This window comes from Vulpes lagopus, chromosome 6 (assembly GCF_018345385.1).
Source record: "Vulpes lagopus strain Blue_001 chromosome 6, ASM1834538v1, whole genome shotgun sequence".
Taxonomy (NCBI): domain Eukaryota; kingdom Metazoa; phylum Chordata; class Mammalia; order Carnivora; family Canidae; genus Vulpes; species Vulpes lagopus.
In genome coordinates this window covers 4129532-4156583 of record NC_054829.1, presented here as the reverse complement: position 1 = coordinate 4156583, position 27052 = coordinate 4129532, and the positions used below count along the sequence as shown (strand labels likewise).

At 39.1% G+C, this 27052-nt stretch overlaps 14 non-coding genes and 1 pseudogene across 14 annotated transcripts; all 15 read left to right on the top strand.

The window, feature by feature from the left end:
- Positions 1-179: 179 nt before the first annotated feature.
- Positions 180-251, top strand: LOC121494070. Its single transcript, XR_005988710.1, has one exon. It is a non-coding gene; the product is annotated as a small nucleolar RNA SNORD113/SNORD114 family (small nucleolar RNA).
- A 476-nt stretch (positions 252-727) lies between these two features.
- On the top strand, positions 728-801 carry LOC121494092. Its single transcript, XR_005988729.1, has one exon. It is a non-coding gene; the product is annotated as a small nucleolar RNA SNORD113/SNORD114 family (small nucleolar RNA).
- Positions 802-1661: 860 nt separating this feature from the next.
- LOC121494063 lies at positions 1662-1737 on the top strand. The gene has a single exon (XR_005988703.1). It is a non-coding gene; the product is annotated as a small nucleolar RNA SNORD113/SNORD114 family (small nucleolar RNA).
- Positions 1738-2638: 901 nt separating this feature from the next.
- LOC121494056 lies at positions 2639-2713 on the top strand. Its single transcript, XR_005988696.1, has one exon. It is a non-coding gene; the product is annotated as a small nucleolar RNA SNORD113/SNORD114 family (small nucleolar RNA).
- A 1900-nt stretch (positions 2714-4613) lies between these two features.
- Positions 4614-4685, top strand: LOC121494044. Its single transcript, XR_005988686.1, has one exon. It is a non-coding gene; the product is annotated as a small nucleolar RNA SNORD113/SNORD114 family (small nucleolar RNA).
- Positions 4686-5369: 684 nt separating this feature from the next.
- On the top strand, positions 5370-5443 carry LOC121494074. The gene has a single exon (XR_005988714.1). It is a non-coding gene; the product is annotated as a small nucleolar RNA SNORD113/SNORD114 family (small nucleolar RNA).
- An 891-nt stretch (positions 5444-6334) lies between these two features.
- LOC121494061 lies at positions 6335-6409 on the top strand. The gene has a single exon (XR_005988701.1). It is a non-coding gene; the product is annotated as a small nucleolar RNA SNORD113/SNORD114 family (small nucleolar RNA).
- A 932-nt stretch (positions 6410-7341) lies between these two features.
- On the top strand, positions 7342-7415 carry LOC121494090. Its single transcript, XR_005988727.1, has one exon. It is a non-coding gene; the product is annotated as a small nucleolar RNA SNORD113/SNORD114 family (small nucleolar RNA).
- Positions 7416-8303: 888 nt separating this feature from the next.
- On the top strand, positions 8304-8378 carry LOC121494067. Its single transcript, XR_005988707.1, has one exon. It is a non-coding gene; the product is annotated as a small nucleolar RNA SNORD113/SNORD114 family (small nucleolar RNA).
- Positions 8379-9244: 866 nt separating this feature from the next.
- On the top strand, positions 9245-9309 carry LOC121494080 (annotated as a pseudogene).
- Positions 9310-10229: 920 nt separating this feature from the next.
- LOC121494045 lies at positions 10230-10301 on the top strand. Its single transcript, XR_005988687.1, has one exon. It is a non-coding gene; the product is annotated as a small nucleolar RNA SNORD113/SNORD114 family (small nucleolar RNA).
- An 888-nt stretch (positions 10302-11189) lies between these two features.
- LOC121494037 lies at positions 11190-11264 on the top strand. Its single transcript, XR_005988679.1, has one exon. It is a non-coding gene; the product is annotated as a small nucleolar RNA SNORD113/SNORD114 family (small nucleolar RNA).
- Positions 11265-12196: 932 nt separating this feature from the next.
- Positions 12197-12272, top strand: LOC121494038. The gene has a single exon (XR_005988680.1). It is a non-coding gene; the product is annotated as a small nucleolar RNA SNORD113/SNORD114 family (small nucleolar RNA).
- Positions 12273-13576: 1304 nt separating this feature from the next.
- LOC121494093 lies at positions 13577-13653 on the top strand. The gene has a single exon (XR_005988730.1). It is a non-coding gene; the product is annotated as a small nucleolar RNA SNORD113/SNORD114 family (small nucleolar RNA).
- A 2011-nt stretch (positions 13654-15664) lies between these two features.
- LOC121494094 lies at positions 15665-15738 on the top strand. Its single transcript, XR_005988731.1, has one exon. It is a non-coding gene; the product is annotated as a small nucleolar RNA SNORD113/SNORD114 family (small nucleolar RNA).
- Positions 15739-27052: the final 11314 nt, after the last annotated feature.

Below are 27052 nucleotides of genomic sequence, written 5' to 3'. Positions count from 1 at the left end.
TAAATGAGAAACTGAGGATAGTTAGTGACATAGATATTCTGAGAATCATTCTAGTCACATACTAGGGAGCTCAAGGACTTGTTTTATTTTTTATAATACAGTTTCAGAATTATAATTAATAAATTAATAAATTAATCAATAAACAATATAGAGAAGAATGAAGAGAGAGTGGTCTTCTTTGGATCAATGATAACTCTAGGCATAGGATTCACGTATGATGAATGATATATGTCTGGACCTCTGAGGTCCAACACAAAAGAGACTTGAGTTCTTGAGGTTTTTTTTATTATCATCTGCTCTGATCTGTACTCCTCAGAATGGACCCATTTGGGCTGATATAAGCATCTTTCAAGATGATGTGCTCTCCAGTTGCGTCTATGTTATTAGGAATGCTAAAGAGACCAGTGTGAGTGTCAGTATTTGAGCTTAGGTGGTTTGTTTAAGGGCATTCATTAGATTATTTCAAATATTAAATACAATAAAAGAAGGCAAAATATGCCAGTATTAAATATCAGATTGATATGAAACATTAATTTGATGATTTATATCCATAAATGCAAACCTTGAAGTCAGATTTTGAAACAGAGTTAGTCTCTGGAAAAGATTGTAGAGAGAGATATTAGGGATATTAAGGGATCTTACATTTGTTTATTTTTAATTTCGTGGAATTAATTTTGTTAAACCATAAGCAAATGTTAATGAGAATGAAAAGAAAGAAGTCTAATCATGAGTCAGTGGTGATGGATGATGGTGGGTGAGTCATGGACAATGAATACCATGTGTCTGGATACCAAGGTCCAACATAATATCTAGTATATTCTGTTTATTTAATCCTATAGACAGGTGTTAGAAATATACCCCATGTCAGTATTGGGTTTATAGATTACAATTTATTATTGTTAATAGACTAATTGTAGGGCAATTAAAGAAATACAAATAATAAATAAAGAAGGAAAGGACAAAGTGCTTTTTAACTCTGAACATTTGTGATCAGGTATGAGATTTGAAAACACTGAAACTCATTAAGGAATAAAGGGATCAAGAATATCATCTAAAAAAAAAAGAAAAAAAGATAAAGAATGGAGTGTCATTTGTTTGACTAAGAATCCTATTAACACAGATAATTAAGAGTCCATTTTTTTTGTTGTTGTTGTGGGTCTGTTTCAAGTTTTCTGCTCTTCATTTTATTAAGATAAAAAGTATATATGATTTATAAATTACTAAATGAATGGGTAAAAAATGTGGAAATCAAGGATCAATGGGAATAGGAATTTAACTATTTTTTTTAATCATCAGCTATCCCTCTCAGAATGGACACACTTGAGCTACTTCAAGCCATATGACCTGGTGGCATAGAAATCAGCATAAGAGTCAAAGTTCTTGTATGGGTTTCAGTGATTTTTTTTTCAGGATATTCAGTGTAGTTTTTAAAAGTGGCATATTTAATAAAGTTGGTCACCTGTAGCCAAGTGGCAAATATTGAAATGATACGAAACATAAAAACAGGATATTTAAAGAAAGAGATATATTAATATGAAAATGATTCGATAAACAGAATAGGGATTTCATGGCTGCTTTTTTTGATAATTGGGCTTTGAAATAATTAGTGAATTAATAAATTAGTCAATAGCACTCTAGAAATGAAGAAAACAGTTACAATATGGATTGGTGATGGCCACTAGTGACGTAGGAGTTGTATATGATGAATATATGGAACTCTGGAACTCTGAAGTCCAACATGGATAGATTGTTGTCCACCACCCCCATTTCAAGTGATCCTCTAGACACATGTCAGGAATATATACAAGGATCTTCTTTTGGCCTTTACATTAATGCATTTCTATTATTATTATAATTAGTTGAATGAAATAATAAACAAATACAGAGAAAGATGAAGGTGGTGAAACTTTGTCCATTCTTAAAATATGGAATTAGGCAAGAAATATTATTACTGTATATAAAAAAGAAATGCTTATTATGAAAGATATATATGCATCTATTCTTTGACTAAAGTGATATAATTTCTAAATAATAGTTAATATTCATGTTTTCTGTCAAGGACAAGATATTGTTCATTCACTTAAGAAAAATAAAATAAACATTATCCAAGTTTATACCTACCTAAGTGACTGAATGAAAGATGGAATACAGTGATGAATGAACATAAGGTCATATTTTCTTTATATTTGCTCTATCTTGTACTCCTTAGAATGGTCATTCTTGGCTGATTTAAGCAGTCTACCATGTCCTGGGATCAGTGGTTGCATCTATGTGTAAAGAGCATGGAGCCCAACATGAATAATGGTAAATATTCTTTTCTGGGTTTTGTGGTTTTTCAAAAAGGTTTTCACCACATTATTAAAAAGTGTGAAATAGGATCAGTAATCGCCAAACATGCTAAAAAGAAAGATGATGTTAATACGAAGCATTATTGTAATTAATCTTTGTAGGAAATTTTGAAGGCATTAATGAAAGATATATATTGTCTGTGAAAAGAAATTCCATAGGCAGATATCAGAGATATACAGGGGTCTTGTTTCAAATTTTTGTGACTGTAGGTATTTATTTTATTATTATTAGTGAATTGATGAATTAGTAAAAATGTGTGGACACGATTGAAGATAATGAGGGACATACCTGGATAAATGATGACAAGTGGTGGCATATGAGTCTTGGATGATGAACACTACAGATCTGGAACTCTGGGGTCCAACACAAAATAAATCTAGTCCTTTATCCTCATTTGAAGTGATCCTATAGAGGGATGTCAGGCATTTGTGAGGGTCATGTTCTTGGCCTTTGTGTACATGAATGTTTAAAAGTATTATTATTGTAAAATCAGTGGTAGAAATATAGAGAACAAACTGGTGGTTGCTAGAGGGGGAGGGGGAGGAGAGGATAGGCAAAATGGGGGAAGAGGAGTGGGAGATACAGGTTTCCAGATACAGGCTTCCTGTGTTATTGTATGGTGACAGGTGGTAGCTACACTTGTGGTGAGCATAGCATAATGTATAGAGTGTTGTTAAGTCACTCTGTTGTACACCTGAATCTAAAGTAACATTGTGTGTCAACTGTACTTCAAAAAAAAAATCAATGGCAAGGTAAATAAAATGAAATGGATAAATCTTAAAAGAATAAGACACTGTTTATTGTTAAAATATATAATAAGTAAATATGATATAATTGGAATGGAAAAAAATGATCAAGTGTATATGTTTTGAGTGAGAATGATAGACAGTGATAAGTAATACTTATTGTTTGAATCAGTCAAAACCTTGACATTTGATTTATTAAGAGAAAAATAAATATTACCATGAATTAATAAATGCCCAGGTGATTATGCAAATGAATGATGAAAACTATGAATCAGTGGAAAGTGTCAACATTTTAGTCACCTTTTCTGCTTAGTACTCTTTAGAAGAGATGCTGGAACCAGTTTTAGCTTTTGTCTCATCAAAATTGTCATGGTGCCTCTGTAGAGAGAGACCAAAGTGAGTAATCGTCAAAGTTGTTGTCTTGGATTGGGTCATTTGTTTGAAAGTATTTATGGTATTATTAAAAATTATTAAATTAATTTAAAAGTTTACCATGACCTAATGATAAATATGATATAAAACATTATGTTGATTAATTTATAATGTGCAGGATTGAGGTCTATTAATGAAAAAGATATAGTCTATGTGAAAAATTATTCTGTAAACCATAGTTATGGATATTCAATATTTGTTCTTGGGTTTTTATGAAGCATGTATTGTTACTAATGAATTCATAATTTAATCAATACTGATGGAGAAACAAAGAAAAACAGCCATGATGTGATGATGATGATGACTGGAAACGTAGGAATCAAGGATAAAAAAATATGTGTCTGAAACTCTGAGGTCCCATATGGGACATGATCACTCTATTTCCTCCATTTAAATTGTTTCCCTGAAGAGATGTCAGGAATATACAAAATCATATTCTTATATTGATTTTATAGATTACTTATTATTAATGGAATAATGATAGAAATTTTTAAATAAATATGTTAATATATTAAGAAGAAGAAGGTGAAGCATGGTCCAATTATGAATGTATGTAGTGAAGCAAAAGATATAATTTTTATATTATATTTATATATTATCTGATACTCTTTAAGGAATCAGTGAATCAAGAGGCTAAGGTTCATATAGGCACATGATGAGGAAGAGTGAATTTTATTTTTCTGGGTCAATCTTTAGATTGAGTTTTTCCTTTTGCTAAGATAAAAATTACATATTAAGAAAAAGTAATAAATACCTAATTAATGAAATTCAGAAAGGCTTCTTTCTTCCTTTCTTCTTTCTTTCTTTCTTTCTTTCTTTCTTTCTTTCTTTCTTTCTTTCTTTCTTTCTTTCTTTCTTTCTTTCTTCTTTCTTTTTACCATCTATTCTATCTGTATTCCTCAGAATGATGCACTTGAGCTGATTTAACATCTTCCATGGTCAAGAGCTCAATGGTTGGTTCTATATAATAGGAGGACAGAAATTAATGTGAGTAACAGTTGAATTTATTTTCTTGGTTTCAGTGTGTTGTATTTTAAGATTATTTGTTAAAAAGTGCAAAATACATTTAAATAAGAGGAACAGTACTGGATCAATGATGACCACTGGTGGCGTATGAATCGTATGTGATGAATACGTGTCTGGAACTCTGAGGTCCAACATGCAAGAAATCTAGTTCATTCCCTCTTGACTCTTTTAACTGTACATCAGGAATGTACAAAAAGAAATAATATTATAACTTGGAATGGACAGTAAACAGACCGCTTGGTCTCTGATGAAAGGATGGTAATAGAACAGTATAAGTAACAGTCAGTTACTGCTGTCAGTTTCAAGTTTTACATTTGATGTATTAAGAAAAGTATATTAACATAAAATTATATAAATGGATGGTATAATCTATGGATCAATGGATTGGTGTCTTAATTTTTTATCATTTGCTCTGCTCCTTACTCTCAGAATAGACATACTTGAGCCTATTTAAGGATTCATCTACAGTCATGATCTTTATGTTTGCATCTACCTGTTAAGAGCATAGAAATCAATGTAATAGTCACAATTCTTTCTTGGTTTGAGTGGTTCAAAGAAGGCTAGCCATGCCAATGTTCAATATCAGATTGATAGGAGGCATTAAAGTAAGTAATCCATAAAGAAACAAATACTAAGCTCAGTTAATGAAAAGAATTAGCCTGTTTATATTATGGGGATATTGTGGATTAATGCTTGGGATAGTGAAAGATCTTATTTTTTTGGTGTGATTTGTGTGTATTCCTTCATTAATTAATTAGAAATACACATCATCAATAAGGAAATATAGATACGAGTGGTCAGAAAGACAGCCAATCTTGGACCATGATGATGACTAGTGGTACATAAGTCATAGATGATGAATAATATTTGTGCGGAACTCTGAGGGCCAGTGCAAAAGGAATCTAATCTGTTCCCCATATTTTAAATCATACCATAGACAGATCTCAGGATTATACAGTGATCTTTTTCTTGGTCTTTGTGTTCATGAATTATAAAAAATGTAATTATGAAAGAATCAATGACAGAATAAATTAGCAAATGTATAAATGAATAAAGATGAAGAGGGTGAATTATTGTTCATTACTAAAATACATAGTCAGGAAAATGAATATTAATATCTACTGGAGTGGATAATAAGTTGACCAAGTCTGTTAAATGTTTGAGTAAGGGTGACATGGACAGTGATAGGTCGTGGTCAGTATAGCCCTGAGGTCAGTTGAAAGTTTGATGTTTATTGTATTGAAAGATAAATAAATTTTACTATAAAGTAATTAATACCCAGATGACAATATACATGAAGTATAGAAATTATAGATCAGTAGAAAGAATGTCTCAATCTTTTTATCATCTTTTCTGCTTGATACTCTTCAGAAACAACAAGCAAGACTTAAGCCTTTTTCTGCCATCAAAATTGTTACATTATCTCTGTTCTCAGAAAGACACCACGGTAGAGTAATAGTCAAAGTTCTTGTCTTGGTTTTGGTCACTTATGTAAGGCATTCGCTGTACTATTTTAAAGTATTAAGTCTAATTTCAAAAGATATATATATGGCCCACTGATTAATGTGACATGAAATATTGATTAATAATGTGCAATTTTGATGTCACTTAATGAGAAAGATACAGTGTTTTGAGAAAGATTTGTATTCATAGATTTTAGGGATGGGATATTCAGGGATATTGTTCTTGTGTTATCATGAATCATGTATATTTTGTTATTATCAGTAAATTAATGATTTGATATAAATTTAGAAATGAATGAAGAAAAATGGGACTTCACATGGCCCATTGATGATGACTGGTGGCTTATGAGTCAGGGACAGTGAATAAAATGTATCTAGAATTCTGAAGTCCAACACAAAACATAATTAATCGGCTTATCTCTTATTTTGGAAATGATCCTATTAACAGAAGTCGGAAATGCACAAATGTCATGGTCTTATTTTAGATTAATAGATTTTGGTTTACTATTTATGGCTCATTGACAGAACAATTAAATAAATAAAAATATGTAGATCAAAAAGAAGAAGGGTAAGCATTATTCAACTATGAATTTATGTGTTAAGGCAGAAAATATTAATAAAAATTGAAAACACCTATACCTATTAAAGCATAAAAAGAACAAGAATTTTACCTTTTTAGCTTAGGATCTTATAGACAGTAATATGTAAAAGTCAGTTTGGTTGCACAAGATCAGTTCCAAATCTGAGTTTCTCCTTTTGTTAAGAGAAAAAATACATATACATTATGAAAAATTATAAATACTTTAGTAATTGAGTAAATAAAATGTAGAAAACAAGAATCATAGTGTATATGGTCTCAACTTTAAAAGTCACTTGATTTGTTTTGTACTTCTTAGAATGAACGCAATCAAGATGATTTGAACACCTTCTGTGGTCTATGTTGCATCTCTTTGTTAGGAGGCTAAAGATCATGTGAGTAACAGTCAAAGTTTTTATCTCATTTGGGTGGCTTGTGTAAGGGTATTTAATGCATTATTAAAATTGAAATATAGTCAAAGATGGCCAACTGTGATAACAATGGGATTTATATGAAGTATTATTTTTAATGCATATATGAAATTCTGAGGAGAATATATGAAACTGATACGTTGATGTTAGAATGATTTTATATACAGATTAGGGATATACAGCATCTTGTTGAATTTTTCCGTTGGGTGAAGTAATAGCATTTAAAATTCTTATTATTAAAAAAATAAAAAAATAAAATTCTTATTAATGAAATAATCAATAAACAAGGAATAGATGATGGAAATATGGGCCAATCCTGGACAAGTGATGATGACAGAGGCATATGAGCCAAATGCAATGAATAGTATGTGTCTGGAACTTTGAGACCTAAAACAACAGAAATCTAGCCTATTCCTCTTATTTGAAATGATCTTGTAGACAAATTTCAGAAATACAGAATGAATTTCTGTTTGTTCCTTGTTTGTATATAATTTCATTCTATAGTTCTAATGGGATCAATGGAAGAATCAATAAACAAATACATAGAGTTCCACATTGTACAATTATAAAAATATGTGATGAGACAAAAACACTTTAACATAAATTGAGAACACTAAAATTTAAAGAGAAATTAGTGGTACATGACTGTTTCCTTTTTGGCTAATGGTGATATAGATAGTATAAGTTACAGAAATTGTTTATTTTGGGTCAGTCTCAAGTCAAAGTTGGTCATTTACTTATCAAATATACTCCAAATAATGGTTGCCAAAATGACTAAACAAATGAAGGTAAAAAGCAAGGTACAAAGGAGACAATTTCTTAATTGTGTTATCATCTGCTATGATGTGATGCTCTGTACTCCTTAGAATGGACACTCTTGACCTGATTTAAGGACTCTTCCCAGGTCATGAACTCTATGGTTTCATCTTTGTGTGTTAGGAGCATGGAAAACAATGTGAGTAATAGTCAAAGTTTTTGATTTAGTTTGAGTGGCTTTAAAAAAATTATTCACTGAATTATTAAAAAGTACTGAATATAATCAAAGAAGGCTATCCATAGTGATGTTTAATATCAGATTGATATGGAGCATTACGTTGTTTAATCCATAAATGAAACATGGAGTTCAGTTAAATGAAAGAGATTTAATCTCTATGAGAATGATTCTAGAGGTGACTATGGAATCTTCAAGGACTTTATTCTTGTGTTTTTGTGATTTACATGGATTTCCTCATTAATTAATTAATAAACAAATGTAGATGAGAATGAAGATGGGCAATCATGGTCCAGTGACGATAACTGGTGGTTTTTGAATCATATACAATGAATACCTCATGTCTAGAATTTTGAGGTCCCACACAAAAAGACTCTATTCACCATATTTTTTCATTTGCCATATTTTAAGAATTGTAGATAGATTTCAGCATTCTACAGTGATCTTTTCCTTGATCTTTGTGTTCATGAATTTTAAAAATATGATTATAAAAGAATCAATGGCAAGAATAAATTTGCAAATGTATAAATGAATAAAGATGAAGAGGGTGAAGCATTGTTCATTACTAAAATATATAGTCAGGGAGATGAATATTAATATTCACTGGAATGGATAATAAATAGACCAAGTATATTACAGCTTTGAGTAAGAGTGACATGGATGGTGATAGGTGGTAGTATCACCCTGAGTCAGTCAGTCGCGAGTTTGATATTTATTGCATTGAGAGAAAAATAAATATTACCATACATTAATAAACACTTAAATGATTATGTAAATTAAAGATGAAAACTGTGGGTCAACGGGGAGAATGTCTCATTTTTTTAAATCATTGTCTCTTCAGAATGGATGCACTGAGCTGATTTTAGCTTTTGCCTTAATTAAGATTATGTTGTCTCTGAGTCAGGAAAGAGACAAGGTGAGTTATAGTCAAAGATCTTAGCTTGGTTTTAATCATTTGTTTAAGAGTATTCTCAGCATTATTAAAAAGTATTAAACATAATAAAGTTATCCATGGCACAAAAGTAGATATAATAAGAAACATTGTGTTGATTAATAAAATAGGAAAAATATAGTATATATGGGAAAGGATTCCACAGAACAGCATTAATGATATTCAGGCATCTTGTGCTCATGTTTTCTTGAATAAGTGTGTCTTTTATTAATATCTATGAATTAATGATTTAATTGAGGATAAATGTAAAACACATAAAAAAAGTGAGGATCTAGCATGGACCAATAATGATGATTGGTGGTGTATGAGTTATGGATGATGAGCAATACATATGAGGTTCAACACAATACCTAGTCTATTACTTGTTTGAAATGATCCCTTAGACACATGTCAGGAGTATACAGATATCATGTTATCATTTTAGATTTACAGATTTAGATTCACTATTACTAATGAATCAAGGATAGAGCCACCAAACAAATATAAATAGATAAAGAAGAGGAAGCATTTTTCAATTATAAACCTATGTGGTGAGGCAAAAAATATTACTAAAAACTGAAAACACTGATGTTCATTCAGAAATAAATGGATTAAGAATGTTCTCTCTTTGGTTTAAGATCATGTAGACACTGTTTAGTAAGTAAATTTTATTGTTCTGGATCAGATCCAAGTTTGAGATTATTCCTTTTGTTAAGAGAAAAACTATTTGTGGAAAATTAATACATATATCAATACATAACTGAAATGCAGAAATCAAAGATCTGTTGATAAGATTTATTTATTTTTGTTTTTTAGTAATCATCTGTTCTATACTCTTCAGAGTGGACACACTTGAGTTGATTTAACACCTTCCGTGGTCACGAGCTCCATGTTGCATATGTGTGCTAGGAGCACGGAGACCAATGTGAGTAGTAGACACAGTGTTTGTCTTAGTTTGGGTGGGTGGTTTAAGAGTACTCAACGTAAAAAAAAAAAAAAGAGTACTCAAAGTATTACTTAAAAGATGGCCAATTGTACAGTAGTGATAAATGTGAGATTGAGATGTTGCATTATACTGATTATTGCATGTATATAAAATTGAGGTTAATTAATGAAAGAGATTGATGTGAGAATTATTCATTATGAAGATTAGGGATAAAACTCCTCTTGGGTCTTTGTGAATCACAGTGATTACAAATTATTATTAGTGAATTATGGTCTATTATTAGTGAATTATGGTCAATAAACAGATAGAAATGAATGAAGAAAAAGAGAGACAATACTGGATCAATGATGACTACTGGTGGCGTATGAGTCCTATACGATGAATACGTGTCTGGAACTCTGAGGTCCGACAGAAGAGAAATCTAGTCCATTCCTTTTGTTTAAAGTGATTATATATGTAGAGATCAGGAATACACAAAGATATTTTTGGTCTTTGGGTTCATTGTTTTTCATTTCATTATTATAACTCGATAAGTGAATTGAAAGAAGTAGAGAAAGAAAGAGAAGTGGAATGAAGCATGTCCAATTATAAAAATACATGATAAGGCAAGAAATGCTATTAATATATATTGTTAACACTGAAGTCCAACAGCATATGACTGTTACCTCTTAAGTTGGGGAAAATATATTATTAATTACAGACAAACATTTATGTCATGGGTCAGCAGCAAGTTGAAAATTATTTTCTTAGGAGGAAATGAAATAAATACACTTGAAATTAATGATTGCATAAATGACTGTCTAAATTAAAAGTAAAAGGCAAGGATTAATGGAGAGATGGCATATTTTTTTTATCATCTGTTCTGCTCTGTACTCCTCAGAATGGAAACACGTGAGCGGATGTAAGCATCTTTCACGGTCTTGAGCTTCTGGTTTCATCTATTTGTTAGGTGTATGGAGACCAATGTGAGTAATAATCAATGTTCTTATTTTGGTTTGATTTCTTTATTTAAATAGAGTATTTAATGTGTAACAAAGTTTGAAAGATAATCAAATAAGGCCAATTGTAGACTAGTGGTAAATACAGAGTGGATTTGAAACATTCTATCAATGGATGCATATATGAAAATCTAAGGATATTAATGAAAGAGATATATTGATATGAGATGATTCTATATACAGATTAGAGATACCAGGACTCTTTTTCAGTTTTTATGAGTCATGGAGTTTAAAAGTATGATTAGTGAATTAATGAATTAATAAATATAGAAATGAATGAAGAGAAAGTGGACTAATCCTGGATCAATGATGACGGCTGGTGGCGTATGAGTCATATACGATGAATGCTACGTGTCTGGAACTCTGAGGTCCAACCCAAAAGAGATCTAGTCCATTTTCTCTTTTTGAAATGATTATATACACAGATGTCAGAAGAATACAAGGCTTTCATTTTGGTCTTTGCGCTCATGCATTTTCAAACTATTATTACAATTGGATCAATGAAAGAACATTAAAAATGTATAGGTAAAGATGAATAATGTTAAGCATTGTTCAATTATAAAAATATCTGACGAAAAAAATAAAAATATCTGATGAGACAAGAAATACTGTTGATATATATTGAAAACTCTGATATTCATTAGGAAGTAAATGTCATAAGGGTGTTACTCTTTAACTAAAGATAATATAGACAGTGTTACCAATAGTCAGTGCTCATGTTCTGGGTCAATGGCAAGACCTAAACTGTTTACTTTAGAGAAGATAAAATGTTATCCCAAATAACTACCTAAATGACTGGTTAAATAAAAAGTGGAATGTAAGGACCAATGCAGATAATGTCTCAATCTTTCTTTATCACCTCCTCTGCCTTGTAAGCCTTAGAATGGACACCCTTGAGCTGATGTAAGCATCCTCTATGGTTGTGAGCTCCATGGTTACATCTCTGCATTAAGATCATGGAGACCAATGTGAGTAATAGTCAAGGTTGTTGTCTTGGTTTCAGTGTTTGTTTTTTAAAGGCATTCACGTATTATTTAAAAAATATGAAATATAAATTTTGAAGGTTAACCATTGCCCTGGCATAAATATGGGGTTGATGTGAAGCATTGTTTTGATTAATTTTTACATGCAGCATTGAAATAAATTAATGAAAGAGGTATATTGCCATGAGTAATACTTCTACAGACAGATGTTAGAGATACTTAAGGATCTTACTCTCATGTTTTATGACTTTAGGTATTTCTTTTAATATTATTGATGAACTAATAAAATTCATGTAGACACAAATTAAAATGAGGGCCAAGTCTGGATCAATGATGACCACTGGTGGCGGTATGAGTCATGGATGATGACTACTACATGTCTGGAACTCTGAGGTCCAACACTAATACTATAGAAATCTAGTCTCTTCTTATTGTTGGAAAATATCCTATAGATAGATGTTAAAGATATGTAAGAATCTTTTGCTTCTAAAGTTATGGCTTATAGATTATGATCATATTAATATAAAAGAATCAATGGAAGGATCAATAAAAATAAATACTTAAAGGTGAACAGAGTGAGGCATATTCCAAATTATGAAAAGATGTGGTAAGGAAAGCAATACTATTAATATTATGTGGAATGGATAATAAATGGGCCAAGGGTGTTACCCCTTTGGCTAAGGATTACATAGGTACTGATAAGTAATAATCAGTTTTGTTGTTATGAATCAACTAATTGTGAGTTCCACATTTGTTTTATTAAGAGAAAAGCAAATAGCACAATAAATTAATATTAAATGGCTGAGTAAATGAAAGGTGAAATAGGAAGGACCAATGGGTAGAAGATGTCACACTTTATTTTCTGCTTGCTCTTATACTCCTCAGAATGGACACTGCTACACCAATTCTGGCATTCCGTCATGGCCTCAAACTCAATGGTTGTCTTAAGATCATGGAGACCAGTGTGTGTGAGTAATAGTCGGAGTTCTTGTCTCAGTTTGGGCAATTTAAGAGTAATGAATACATTATTAACAAGTAGGAAATAGGGATACCTGGGCGGCTCAGTTAAGTGTTTAACTCTTGATTTCGGCTCAGGTCATGATCTCTAGGTCTTAAGACCAAGCCCTGAGTTGAGCTCCCACCACAGTGGGGCATCTGCTTGAGATTTTCTCTTTCCCTCTGCCCTTCCCCCTGCTTGTGTGCTCTCTCTCTCTCTCTCTCTCAAATAAATAAGTAAATCTTTTTAAAAAAATGAACTAGGAAATATAATTAAAGAAAGCCAAACAGGACTTAGTAATAAACATGGGAATGATGTGAAACATTATGTTGAGATGTCCATATGTGAAACACTGAGGCTGATTTAAGAAACAGATCTGATGTCTGTGGGAAATGATTTTATAGATGGATATTAGGGATGTCAAGGCTCTTATACTGGGGTTTTTGGATTCATGTGTATTTCTTCATGAGTAAATAGTAAATTAGTGAATAAACCAATAGGCAAGATATAAATGAAAAGAATTAGGGATCCCTGGGTGGCTCAACGGTTTGGCCCCTGCCTTCAGCCCAGGGTGTGATCCTGGAGTCCCGGGACTGAGTCCCACATCAGCCTCCCTGCCTGGAGCCTGCTTCTCCCTCTACCTATCTCTGTCTCTGTCTCTCATGAATAAATAAAATCTTAAAAAAAAGAAAAGAATTCACAGGCTTGAATCATTGATAGTGACTGGTAGTGTACGGGTTAAGAATGATGAATGTGTTTGGAACTCTGTATGGAAGTGTTAAATCACTATATGGTACACCTGAAACTAATATTACACCATACTTTAACCAATTGTAATTTATTTTATTTTTTTATTTTTTAAAGATTTTATTTGTTTATTCATGAGAGACACACAGAGAGAGACAGAGACAAAGGCAGAGGGAGAAGCAGGCTCCCCACGGGGAGCCTGATGCAGGACTCAGTCCCAGGACCCCGGGATCATGACCTGATCTGAAGGCAGATGCTCAACCACTGAGACACCCAGGTGCCCCTAACCAATTAGAATTTATTTTTTTTCCAATTAGAATTTAAATTTAAAAATTTAAAAATTAAAAAAAAGAATTCATATTTATTTTCCCTTTTTTTCCTTCATCTACTTTCTTCTACAGAATGGACACACTTGAGATGATTCTGTAATGATCAAGACCTTTTTGATTCAGTGTGAATAACAGTTTAGATTCTTGTCTTTGTTGGGGCTATTTAGGGTATTCGGGGTTGGCTGTATGATTAAAAAGTATGGAATATAACCAAAGAAGGTCACATAAGGACCAATGATGAGATTGTGTTACAAACCAAGGTTCATGATAAATCTGATCTAGCATAACACATACCCCTTTAAAAAAGAAGTTCTAACCTTTTAGCTCTAAGGGTGCAAGACCCAGAGTCAATAATCTGCAGCACTCCTCATTCTTTGTTGGGTGGTTTATTTAGTGGTGCTCATTGGATAAAATGGATAACTTAACATATTAATTAATAAAATGGTGGTCTGTTCATGAGCCAGATGTAAGAATGTGGCATGCATCATTGTTTCCGAGAAATTTCTGTCACGGTTCCTTCATGTTCGACAATTAAAACACAAATCTGGTTTGTCAACATCCTCTTTACATTCTGCAGGATGGATGGACCATAGCTAATTAAATTATTCTCCAATCATGAGGATCTTTGCCTTATCACTACGGGGAAGGAGTATGTCATCCTACGTAAGTAACAAAGTTCTTGGTTTGGTGGTTAGTTTGTGGGTTTTCATATTATCTAAAAAAAAAAAAAACAACCCCCCAAAAGAACTTCCCATCTGTTAACATGCAACACTCTTACAATACCACTGACCATATTCCCTATGCTCTGCCTTTATCCCTGTGACTTGTCCATTCCACAGTGGGGGTCTGTATCTCCCACCCCTTTCACCCATTTGCCCATCCCATCCCTGCCTCTCAGGTGACTGTCAGTTTGTTCTCTGTATGTATAGGTCTGGCTCTGATTTTTGTTTATTCTTTTGGTGTATTTTTTAGATTACACATATAATTGAAATCATACACTCTTTGCCTTTCTCTGACTTATTTTCCTTAACATAATTCCCTCCAGGAATTGCTGAATCACTGTGTTGTACACTTGAAACTAATGTAACATTGTGTGTTGGCTATACTCAAATAAAAAATATATATGGAAAATGTAAACAAAAATGAAAGGAAACAATAAATGTAAATTAACTTTTAAAATGTCATGCATAGACCAAGAATGCGAATCTATTATGAACCACAGCTTATAATTAATCCAATGTAGCACAAATGAAGTTCAAGTAAAAAAACTTAGCTTTTTTCATCCATTTCAAAACTTCCAGTCTCATTTTATGTTTGACCCACTGATTATTTATTTATTTATTTAGTCCCACTGATTATTAATTTTTTTTAATTTTTTAAATTTTTATTTATGATAGTCACACAGAGAGAGAGAGAGAGGCAGAGACATAGGCAGAGGGAGAAGCAGGCTCCATACACTGGGAGCCCAACGTGGGATTCGATCCTGGGTCTCCAGGATCGCGCCCTGGGCCAAAGGCAGGCACTAAACTGCTGCGCCACCCAGGGATCCCATAGTCCCACTGATTATTTAAACAGTCCTCTCTTGATAAAGATCTAGGCTGTTACTCATTTCAGGAGTCAGTATTCTAGTTGTTGAATAGGATGATATGGTTATTCACTATAACACCTAAAAATGGTTCAGTGTAATATCTAAAAGGTAAAGGCAGAAGGGCCACCCCTGGACCGATGATGTGAATGGAATGCATCTGAATAAAAATTATGATCAATCATTTTTTGAACCACTGAGGTCCAATGCAAAAAAAAGAACTAGTGTATAACTTTGGGGGAATGATCTCAGGAAAGTTTAAGAATCATGGATATTGATTTTATATTATTAGTGAATAAAAGAATGGATCAATAAACAGATAAGGTAAAGAAAAATAGGTCAAAATGTGGACCAATTCATAGGATTTGTTATAAAACAGGAAATGCTACTAATTCAGTTCTGATATACATTGGTCCATTAAGAAAAAAAAATACGTAGATTAAGTTGTTACCACTTTGCATAAGAAGCAGCTAGACCAAGGTATCTAATGGTCAATGTTCTGCTCTTAGGATTCCTATATGTTTGATTTATGAAGAAAGAAAAAGTTAAAATTGAACAAATGGTTAACTAAATGAGTGTGTGCCAAGTATGAGCCAGTGATGAATATATTTTATTCTTTCTCATGTCTGCCTTGTACCCTTGAATGGCCACATATTGGCTGCTTCAGTCATTATATTTAATGATGAAGACCCTGACTATGACCAATGTGGCCAAGGAGAGTAAAGATTACGGTAAGTAGTAGATTGAGTTTTTTTTTTTTTTTTTTTTTTATTTATGATAGTCACAGAGAGAGAGAGAGGCAGAGACACAGGCGGAGGGAGAAGCAGGCTCCATGCACCGGGAGCCCGACGTGGGATTCGATCCCGGGTCTCCAGGATCGCGCCCTGGGCCAAAGGCAGGCGCCAAACCGCTGCGCCACTCAGGGATCCCGTAGATTGAGTTTTTATTTACAGTTTTGTCTTTTTATTCATGGGGGGTGACTATATTATTTAAAAATAATAATTAGCTTCATGCAATCATGAAATGAAATTGAAGAAGACCATGCATGGACCAGTGATAAGAATGTATCCTCACAAGGTCCTGCTTAATTCATTTTGCAAAACTATAAAATAACAACAACAGACAGATCTTCATTCAAAAAGTAGATTTGGGCTTTTCTCTCTCAGATTAAGAAGATTATAGACACCTTCTGGTCATAGTCAAAGATCTTGTCCTTGGGCTGATTGTATTTTCTTTGGGTTTTATTACTTTATTAAAAATAATAAATAATTGAGCAAATTAAAAGCAAATATGCTAGAAAAATTACGATGGCCACTGATGGCAAAAGATGTGAGTACTCATGAGACAAGGATTGGTTTCACTTGGGTCAATTATTTCACTACTCTGTTTAAGGAGTATGTAGAGAGACTTACCAGTAAAAATTTCCCCTCTTGTTTAGAAATAAATTCTTTGCTGTTACTTTGTTTTTGAAAAGGAGTAACTGACTAAATTAATAAGCAAGGAAAAATCCATACATAAAGAAAATTAAAGTGGTCAAGAGTATCCCAATGATAAAATCTTATGAAACAAGAATTAGGATCAACCCAATTTTGCTTCTCTGAGATCCATTTAACAGAAAATATTTCATCTTTGCCTCGGTGTATAATAAGGACAGACACAGTTGCTAAAATATTCATTGTTTTCATTCTTCTACTTTGGTGGGTTCGTAGATGTTACTATTACCATTGCTGCTGCTGTTACTATTTTAATAAATTGATCTTGGAAAAATGAAATCACAGGAGGCAAAATACTGGACCAGTGGTGAAAAATGTGATTTGAAATGAGGATTATAGTTATTATAGGTCTGCACCACGGACATTTATGAAATAAAGCATTTACCTCTTTTATCTTTGTTTTAGTAGTATATAATAGCATGTAGTACTAGTCTGCATGTTGTATTGAAATAATTTAGATATTTTTGCATGCTACTCACCTGGATTATTTCTTTCCTCTGTCTCAGGCACAAATACTGATGACTTATTTGGAGGTGGTGGCAGGAATTCCCTATTCTAAAATTTTCTGGCCCTTGATGTCTGAGAGAGTGCTAAAATAACTAATAAGCTATTAATTTCAGCTCAACAAACATCGCCCCAAATCCATGTGAGTCTCCATGTTGGTCATAGCACTTGTATCTGAATCCAGTTTAGTTCCAGTCATTAGGTAGCTCTTTGGGATTAGGTAACAAGTCAATATAATTGGGCAAGTACATGGGTTTTCCAGGAACACAGAAGGCGGGCCCTCAGCTCAGTCGTTAAGTATCAGATGCTTAATGAGAGAGATGACCCCTGGGCTGATGAAAAACTTACTTCCCAGGCTGTGAGCTCTGGGAAGTCAGGAATCTTCACCTTCTTATCCACTGTGCTGCCCATTAGGCCCAGCTCACAGAGCACATGAATAGACCTTTGTTGAATGAGAAATGGAATAAATGGTGAATGAAATAGAGAATGAATGATGCAGTGAGTTAGTGAATGACTGAATCTTTGAGTAAACAAAGGGAAAATATTGATGAAAATGCAGAGTATGCAAATGAGTTAACACATGACGATGAGTTGAGTAACGAAATGTGCATAAATGTATGATGAATTAATTGATGAGTTGATGCATGGATGAGACCATGTGTAAGTAAAACTGTCAGAAGGAGAATGAGTGAGTGATGAATGAATAAGTGAGTGAAAGACAAGTAGCTCAAGGACTCAGTAAGGACGAGTGCACAAATGGATGAGATAATGAATAAGTGAATCCCTGAATGAGCTCCTGAATTACTAGAGAATTGAAAATTAATTGGTAATGAGCGAATGAATGAACCCATGAGTCAATGTATGCATCAAAGAGTGAGTAACCAAATGAATTAATTAATAAGCCAAAAGCTGAGTGGGTGAAGAAATTAATAAATTAGTGAAAGAAGGAAGAAGTTGAATAATTTAACCCATGAGTAAATAAATAAGTCCATGAATGAGACAAATTAATGAGCGGATGAATTAGCAAGTGGATGGAGGGATGGAATGGATATTCGGGTGAGTGAATAAAATAATGAATTAGCGAGTGAGTAAATGAGTCAGTGGATGTGAATGTAATCCAAGAACAACTTCGCTGAATGAATGAGTGAGTAAATCAGTGAGTTGAGAAATGAGGGAGTGAGTCAGTGATCCACGTGTGAGGCAGGACATGAGTGAGCTCACACTGGGATCCATTCCCCGATCTCTCCAGAGAGAGCTAGCCACACCCCAACCTCATGGCACGCTATAAATGCCTCCACCGGGGCACCCGCCCCTTCTACTCCATCACCGGCATTTGTGTACATGTCATCACTAAACGGATGTGCCCCGAGAGCCAGGAACCAGGTCACATTCTTCTCCATATCCCCAGCGCCTGCCCGGCCCGGAGCCTAGGAGGCGCCCAGTAAATTATTGCTGAATGAATTAATGAATAACTAAAAATACATGTGCTTTTGTGGAACTAGGATGGCCCTTCACCGCATAGTCTGGGAACTGTTCTATGGGGAGGTGCGCTGTGTGTCAGATGGTCTGTGGCATCCTCCTACGCAAGTCCACATTCTCCCTCGGGTCCAGCTCCTAGGTTCGGTGCCAGACAGTGAGACAGGATACTGGCAGTTCTGACCGTCCTGGACATTGGCCCATCCTTGGGCAACATTGGCTTGGCATGGGGGAATGGAAGCCCTGGGTCTTCCCGAAAGCTGCTCTTGTCTCTGCCAAGACAGGACGTTGAAAATAACCTGGTCTTGTTTTTATGCCTCCAGCAAGTGGGCCTGCTCCTTGCCTGTGCAAGCAAACCGATTTCCTCTGGTTGTCGTTGCAGGGCTCTGGGTTAGACGGGAAGTGCCTCTGGATCTCTGGCTTCAGCTTCATCTGCTTGATGAGGGTAATGGCTGTTATGGGAATTAACCTTGTCCGGCGGGAGCTTGTTAGAAGGTCCACACTATGGTACCTGGGAGGGAACAGAAGCCTCAGAAATCACCTGAAGTAGCTGTAATCGGTGCTTTCAGCTGTATGTATTTGAAAGCTCTCAAATGATAGCCAAGTAATACCCAGATTCCCCTGTCCCAGAAGAATAACGAGGTCAACGAAGTTCTGGAAGAATGCCAGTTTGGATGGGATGGACCAGCCCAGACCATGCATCTTTAAGGCAGCATAACGTGCCATTCTGCCTGGGGCAGATGACAAGAAAAGTAAGTTGGCAACACCTTTGCCCCATGTGGGGTATTTGCCCAAGACCCACCCTCTGCCCCACCCCCCACCCCTTGTATGACATCCTCCCTCCCTCCTGCATTATATGTTATAATTTTATATTCACTTTATGGCTGACACTGACCACTCCTCTCCCTTTCCTGTCTTGCTGGCTCCCGACCCTGGAATCCGTATCTCACTCCTGGTTTTGCATCCTTTGGCCTTTGTGGTGGAATCTGGTCACTTGGCTTGGAATATGGCCTTCTCCTTCCGACGATTGGATCTCAGCTCAAATCACTGGCCTTTCTACTTCAGACTAAATCAGGTAGATATCTCCCCGTGTTCTTAATCGTGGGCATCTGGGACCCTAACTTTGAGTCTTCTGGGTTGGCTATCTCCCATCAGGGCAGCCTCTGGCCTCTCCGGGTCCCCCAAATGCTGAGGGTGGGCAGAAGGATGACCATTGGTGGCTTATGGCTAGAATCAAAGGTGTGACTGGCAAGTGTGTGGATGTTGGAGATGGGACATGGGCTCTCACATTCCCCAGGACTGCTGGGTGGACGAGCTGTTTGGATCTCACAGCAGTCAACAGCTTCCAGTTGATTCTAGTCTGTGTTTAACGATGATTGCTCAGCTTCATGCTAAGGTCTATCACCCGTAACCTGCCTCACGCTCACATAGCCCTTTGTCTTCCTGGCTCCTCATGTCCTTCTGTCCAGAATCACCCGGGGTACTCACAGTACGTCCTGACACTCCTGATGGAGCCCGTGTTATGGGGTTCATTATGACCTGCTGGTTTCTCCCAAAGGGAATGAACTCCTTGAGGATAGAGTCCTCTCTTTGTGTCATGTAGCCCACCAGAAGGTCGACTTGAGAAAATGTTTGGCGAATTAATTGTCTATTTTTTCATGTATTCAGAAAACATTGGGCTCTTTCTATGGTGCCAGATGCTGCATATAAATGGCAAGAAAAAGCCATATCCTCTCTTTGCCCTTGTGAAGCCCCTAGTCTTGGCTGGGAGATAGATTTTAAACAAATTCTCCCTGCAGAATTCCTCTATTACACTCATGATGAGTTCTATGAAGCCAAGTTGCCATTAGCTTGGTTGACCTGCCTGCTGCCTGGGCTGGGCTGGCCCTCATGACAAGCTCCCTCTGCTTCTCTTCCGTGTTCTGGGGTGCTCTGAGTGGACTGGGCCACAGCCACGGGCAGAACTGGTGGATGGCTGTGGCTCCCTGCGATCAGGTCTTGGGGGTCCTCGGACATCCTTGGAGGAAAGAGGGGTGAGTGGACTGTGGGGTCTGTGTCGCAGCTGCTTGGTTATTACCTGGGCAGTGGTTACCAGCCAAACATTGTGTCTCATGCAAGCCCTGTGCTTGTTAAGGATGGCTCCGCTGAGGGTCAGGGTTTGAGCTGCCCATCAATGTCCAAGGTTTTCTCTTAGAAGTACTGACAGATGACAAACCAAGGGTACGTTGGAATTCATGTTGACCTCTTCTCCCTCCACCACATGGCATTCTGAGTCTCTTAAAATGGCCACCTGAGAAACCCTAGTGTCACTAGCATCTCTTGGGTGTTCAGTAGCACACCTGGCAGTCGGCACACTGTGACCGATGCCTCCCTCCCTCCACCTCCGACTTCAGTCCTGCCCCATCAGCATGTCTCCAAGGAGTCCCAGAGGCCACCTCTGGCTCCCTTCCACCACACCAGTCCAGACTTCCCTCATCTTGGGCTGGCATCAGCCTCCAGATTGGTCTTTTTGCCCCTCTTCCAGTTTTTTTTTTTTTTTCTGCAGTTAGTACAATCCTTCTAGATTTTTCTAGAATGCATGAAAAAGAATCCATGCTCCCTAGAGCCCTCTTTTGTGTTCTGGAAGCCCAGGAGCTTGGGCTCAGGTTCTTCATGACTTGGCCTGCCATCCGGCCTCCACCACACACTCCTGACCCTGTGTGGCACCGTGCAGACCCTCCCTGAGTCTGTGCATCTGTGTCTCTGTGCCTTTGCACGCGCTCCTGCTCTGACCCTGTCCTCACACTGCTCAGTAGTTGGACAGCTTGTCCTGCCTCCCCCTGGTGGATTGGGTCACCCCACATTTGGAACTGTTGCATGGCCATGAACTTGACCTCCATTCAGAAACCTCTCCTGTGCTTGGTGTAGGTGTTCGCCTTCCCAGCCTGGTGGTGGGTGCTTGGTCTTGGGTGTCTTGGACTCCACTCTGTCTGGGACAAAACCTGTACAGAGTGGTGGGTTCATCTGTCAGAAGCTGGTTGAATGAGACCATGAATGGACGCACATAAGAAGGATTGTGAGGCCATTCTGGGGCAGATTCTATTCCTGGCAGAGAACTGGGGTCCTTAGAGCTGGGAAATAGCACCTCCTCATTGCTGAGGCCTGTCCTCTTCTCCAGCCAACTCCACTTTGCCTTCCGCCTGCGACTCATTAAGAGATATGTAACCTTAATCCTTGAAATTGCCTGGGACGGAGCGTGTTTTCACTCAAGGACATGAACATGGAGATTTTATTCCTCCTTAAATAAATCTCACTCCCCCAGGACGTTTGGACAGGATGTGGGCAATTGGACCAGGGCTTGAAACTGAACGTCTTGCAAAAGGCCTGTTTGAAAATTTGAAACCCCGTGGCCACTGGCCAGAGCCGGGTCTGGTTTGTGGGGGTCGCTGGAGCCTCCTTGCAAAGCAGGGAAGTGAAGATTGAAAACAAACCTTCATCTGTCACTGAGCAGGCCCATGGTCTGCAAACAGAATTCCGCGGTTCGGTTTTGCTTCTCGAACGAAACTGGAGTGAGCTTGCTCAGCCCCATCAGCTCTTCCTCCGAGCTTCTGGCGGAGGCCTCAAACCCTCCTGGAGCCAGAGGGGAGTCTGAGTTGGTCCTGGAATGGAGAGGCCAAGAACGTGGTGCTAGCTGGGACTGGGATGCTCAGCGGCAGGCCCAGCTTAGGGTTCGACCTTCCCGTGGAGGGTGGGGGGTTCCCGGTGGGGCTGGGGACAGGAGCCTGGGCATCCTGATGCTGATGGAAAGGGTAACGTTATATTATATTATTATTAAAACATTATATCATGCCTGTCATCACCAGGCACAGCCAAGAGTCGCCCTGCTTTCCCCAGAGACAGGTGACATCAATTCCTCAGTGTGGACAGGCCTGGGGAGGGCAGTCGTGACTCTGGGCTTGGGGCTCCCACTTCCCAGAGTGGTGGCAGAGGCTGGCACCCCAGAGTCACAGGTGCAGCAGGGCGGGGGGACACAGGGACACAGACAGGCCCCTGAGAAGGGGTCTCAGTGTTTGAGCCCTTGTGACGGGCTGTCCCACTGTCCCTGCTGAGCCATGAGTGAGCCCAGGCCCTGGACTGGCCTCTAGGACAGGGAGGTGTGTGGCCTTTCATTCTCTGTTGACATTTGTCTTTCTCTGCCAGGGAAGAGTGGTCTGTGTCTTCAAAGTCACCATGTTCCGGGCTCCTGATCTGTAAGAGAGAAGTAAGTTTCATTCATTTGTCCCGCAGAAGTCTTGCTGCGTGCCGTGCCCCATAGAGCTCTCCCCTGAGCTGGGGTTCCCCACGGTGGGTGGCCTCCTGCCGGGCCCCCTGAGCCAGCACCCCCTCCACCGGCCCGCCACGCTCACTGGGCCTCAGTGGCTACCTAGGACCTTTACAAAGCCTGACATGTCCTTCTTCCCTGCATCTGAGACTTGGGTTGGAGCCAACAGCTGCCCAGTCTCAGTGTCCCCATCTGTAAACACGGGAGAAAGATGACGGTAGGAGTCTCCACATCACCATTTTGTCTATCCTGTAGGGGGTGGGGGTGGGGAGGAAAAAAGATGCCTCTCTCTTGGACTCTGGTCCCACCCCTCCTCCTCACTGTCCTCCAGGCCCTTGATCCTCACTGGTCACTTGGGGACCGGTTTGTTATATTTTCTTTTCCCTCAGATCAACACAATAAAATAAAAGACAGTCCTGTTAGCTTGGCAGGGGCCGGACCCTGTGCCCCTGCAGATGTTCCCGGTGTCAGCAGGAGCCAGTGGTCCCCACCAGCCGGGGCTGCTGGCAGCTGTCCAGAGGGGACAAGGGCAGGCCTGGGCACATGTGTCCCTGCCATGGCCTCTCGTTCCTCAGGGGCCTCCTCTTCTCTGCTGCCCCCTGGGTGCCCCTGGGGTTCTGGCCTCATTTACTGGCGGGCCCGCCATGGGGTTCTCTGGGGAACCCCCCCAGGCCAGAGTTCAGACTTTTTAAAGAGGCATTTGTCCAACCCCCTGTGCGTCTGGGGTCACCTGCTGCTTCCCTGAAGCTTTGGGCCCCTGCCCCTCGTGTTCTTGCTCAGCCTTCCTATACATACCCCTCGTATAGGCCCTCCTCCTGCCCTCCTGATCCCGCTGCTCTGCACGTCACCTATCCAAATATTTTGTACCCTGGTGAGCCGTGGGCCCACATTCCTTGGTCTGGCTGTTTATCCAGGTGGTGGGAGCTCATCCACCTTGGGAAAGCCATACTCGAAGTGTAGGGTGGCCCCCAAAGGTGGACGCATTCCCCTCGAGCCACAGAAGACGATGGAAGTGGCCTGGGACCCTCTGGCCTGAGGCCTTCCCTTGGTGGGTCTCCTGGCTCCTCCCAGGGCCGTATCTCCTCAGTGAGATACGGGGCCCGTGCTGTGTGCAGACTTGGGTTCCTACTGGGAGGAGAGAGAGGCAGAATGGAAGTGGGGAGCTGGTGTTGGTTGGCTGATGAGGCCTCCTGCGTGATGGCTGTTCTCTGGGGGGCAGCAGGGCACAAAATAAAAGGGTTTCGTGAGCTAGAAAGCACTGGAAAGGTATTAGAGAAACAAGAAGGGAGATGCTCATAGGGTGTCCACCCCTCTTTTCCCCTCCCCCATCTCCCCCAGAGCTGGCCCCAGTAGGTGGGGGCTGCTACCTTGCATCTCACCGAGGACTCCTGGTACCACAGAGGGTGCATCATCAGCCCCCCACTGCAGAAAAGGAAACTGAGGCTCAGATGAGTACAGTGAGCCCAGCGATGTCCCCAAGTCTAGGGTGTGTCCCACACCCTCACAGCAGCTCCCATGCTTTGTTGCCTCCCCTGAATGCACAGGATGGACAGGTGCAGCAGAAGGGTGCCTTGAACTCAGAGCCCAGATGTCTGTTGCCCCACCTGGGAGATTGGTGGCACCGTCCTCCTTCATGTTAGAGGCTTGGGGCCTCAGAGCCTGGCAGTACATGTTTATGATTTGCTCATCAGGACCAAAGAGCGTAACAAACTTTTATAGCTAAGTGACCTTTGTAAAAGCCCTCAGGGAAGCATCTGGAAAACTCCTTCCTGCTCCTGACAGTTGCCCCAAATGGCATGCTTCAAAATACACAGAACGTACAGGCTGTAGAGCTAGCTCGCTCCTGGCCTGGCCCATCAGGGGAATGGGGGCGGGACCACCCTTAGCCCACCTGAGCTTGCTCCCTACCAGAGCCCACTGGATGCCCACTTGCCCCTAAAGTCCCCCTGCCATGACCTTAGGGGCTGTGTTAACTGGGGGGCATCCATCTGTTGTTGAGACCAGCCCACTTCTGTCCCTGCAAGGAGAGCGGCCAAGGAATGGTGTGGCTAGAACTGTCCAAAAATGGGCAAGGCAGTAAGCAGCCCAAGCACAGCTCCGAATCCAGGATCGGGGCATAGCCGGGGGTGGGTCTCAGCCCGTGAGGTCAGGACTGCTGGCAGCTATAGGAACAGCCACCCAGCACAGGGGGCTGCAGGTCAGTTAGTGTCTGGCTCTGGGTTGGCGCTATGCAGGGTTTATGGATGGGCATTAAGCCCTTCACAGCTAAATAAAGATAATGGAAGTTTAATAATAATTGATAATTGATAATTCCGTTTACTCCTGGGGGGACTCGGGGTCACCGACAATAATAGTCATACTAGCAACAGCAGTAACTCAACAAGTGGGAATCTGAAAGCTCTGATCTGTGAGGCCGGCCCCACAGTTCCTTGTCCTGCCTCCTTCCCCTCCTCCACCTTGCCCAGCCTGAGCGTCTTGAGATGCCCATCCACCCCTCCTTTCTTTTTTTTTCTTTTTTGAAGACCTATGGGAATTTAATATACTATTTTTACAACTTTTCTATAGATTTAAAAGTTTTGAAAAAAGGCAAAATGATATATTCATATTCTATAGCCCAGCAATTTGGAGAAATAATCAGAAAATCACACACATATTCAGCACAAGGAGCTTTATCACAGATCAAAGTTGAAAAACAGCCTAAATATCCTACAAAGAGGATTCGATAAACAAACCACGATACGTGACACCAAACACCCAACAACCAAAACAAATCATATTTTTTTTCCTCAAGAGTATCTATGTGGAAAAATTTCACTGAAGACCCCGTCCTTTCTGTCACTCTGGGAGGGTCTTCTGACCCAGAGGTGCTCGGGATCTGCCCCGCATGGGGAACTCCCACATTGCATTCATACCTGTTTGTTTCCCATGTAATTCTGAGTGGCTGGAGGGCAATAGCCAGCTCTGATCCAGCTGTTGTGTGTCCCTGATGCTGGCCATTCCCCAAGTACCCTTTGTGAGTGTTTGCCAGTTACCCCTACCCTGTGAGTCAGACATGTTCATACGGGTTAGATTTGGTCTTGTGACATGACCCTTTTGTCTTGGAAGGTCATCCATCCGCAGGGAGCCATGGAGGAGTGGTTTCTGGAGCATGAGTTATCCCGGGGACCACCACCTTTGATGGGGGCACCACTTGCTTCACTGGGTGAGTTCTGCTTTTTCCTGGTTGTACCTTAAAAGGCATATGTGTCATGATGAAGAGCCACACATGCTCTAGGTAATATAAAGACTATAGGTGATCCAACATGGACCTGGTGCATGTGTAAAGGCCTGGGAGGGGCCGGAACGCACGCACTGCCCACCCAGGACATTGGCAGGCGGAGGCTGGGCTGTTTCTGGCAGCTGCCTCTCTGCGTGGAGGGCAGATCGGCCACATAAGCCACTTAGAAGTTGCCCATGGCTGCACTAGAGAGTGTGCAGGCAAGGAGTGAGGCCAGTAGGGGTCGACCCCAGACAGCTGTCCCTGGTTCCTGGTTGCTGGTCCCATCCAGGTGGTAGGGACTGTGTTCACTTCACAGCTGACTGGCCACCAGGCTCCTTTTTGGCAGCTTGAGTTGGGACTCAGCTTAACCTTCATGCTCCTGGCAGCAAATGAGTCTTCTTTTAAAAATTATATATAAAATTGCATTTTGTTAACTCATGACTATAATGGAAAATGCAATAAACAATGGAGCCATGTGAGTTTTTCCCA